This window comes from Apium graveolens, chromosome 6 (assembly GCF_009905375.1).
Source record: "Apium graveolens cultivar Ventura chromosome 6, ASM990537v1, whole genome shotgun sequence".
Classification (NCBI taxonomy): Eukaryota; Viridiplantae; Streptophyta; class Magnoliopsida; order Apiales; family Apiaceae; genus Apium; species Apium graveolens.
In genome coordinates, this window is record NC_133652.1 from 121,699,031 (window position 1) to 121,700,410 (window position 1,380).

General features: G+C 38.8%; 1 non-coding gene across 1 annotated transcript; it reads right to left on the minus strand.

Moving 5' to 3' along the window:
- Positions 1-449: 449 nt before the first annotated feature.
- Positions 450-556, minus strand: LOC141669124 (small nucleolar RNA R71). Its single transcript, XR_012553417.1, has one exon. It is a non-coding gene; the product is annotated as a small nucleolar RNA R71 (small nucleolar RNA).
- Positions 557-1,380: the final 824 nt, after the last annotated feature.

Sequence of the window (1,380 nt, forward strand, 5' to 3'; positions counted from 1 at the left end):
AAAAACATGAGGTATGGGTTTGAAATGAACAAAACTCATACCTGATACCCAAATTTCCCGAACCAGACGACCCTTAATTAAGTCTTACACAACTCTAAATTTATATTCATATTTTTATATCTATCTTCATATATTTTATTGTAGTACATGGTGATAAAGTAAGTTTAAAATAAAATTTAAAGGAATGATTTGAGAGTAAATAGTGATATGAAATGAAAAAGGTGAAAATTTAAAGATCCTAATATGCATATTAGGGATTTCTTCGAGATCTGTGACACCTTCAAGTTCAACAATATTTCTGAAGATGTTGTGAAGCTGAGACTTTTCCCTTTTTCTCTGAGCGATAAAGCTAAGTGCTGGTTACACTCTCTACCAGCAGGTTTTATCACTACTTGGGAGGATCTTGCTCAAAAATTCTTACTAAATTCTTCCCTATGGCGAAGACAGCTGCAATGAGGAATGCTCTTACTCAATTTGCGCAGCAATCGGGAGAATCTCTATGTGAAGCTTGGGAGTGCTATAAGGAGATGCTTAGGAAGTGTCCTCATCATGGCATGCCTGATTGGATGAACATCAATTATTTTTACAATGGTTTGGGAACACAGTCTAGACCCATGTTCGATGTAGCATCCGGTGGAGTATTATGGGCAAAGAGCTATGAGGAAGCTTATGCTCTAATTGAGATGATGGATGTGAATGAATATCAGTATCCAATCCAGATATTGCCACATGGCAAGGTAGTAGGAGTTCTTGAAGTGGATACAGTTACAGCTATAGTTGCTCAGCTAAAGGCGTTGTCTATGAAGATCAATTCTATTACTAACTATGGAGTTCATCAGAGGACCAGTGTTTGTGAGTTGTGTGCAGGTTCGCATTCGACGGAGAAATGCGTAATATCTAGTGAATCAGCTCAGTTTGTGAGCAACTTTAAGAGATCACAGCAACCAGTTCCAGACACTTATTATCCTGACGACTGGAATCATCCAAACTTCAACTGGAGTAACAATCAGAATGCGGTGCAACATCCTTATCAGCAGTATGCGGAAAAGCAATTCAACCCTTCTGGTTATCAACAACCGCAATATGCACCAAGACAACAACTCCAACTTCAAATTCGTTGACTACCGGAATATCTTGTAAGTTGGGCACCTCCTTCTGCTTGTCCACCACATAGGCTAGGTAAGCCTCATTTCCTTTTCGTAGCATCCTTTTGGCCTGGGCCATAGTCAAAAATTTCTGCGTCTGCCTCTTTCCTCTAAATATGACTTCTTTCTTTCCTGAGATATTCAACTTAACTTTCTTCCCCTTACAGTCTATCTGAGCATCATTGCTAGATAGCCAGTCCATTCCCAAAATTACATCAAACTTCCCTAATTTAAA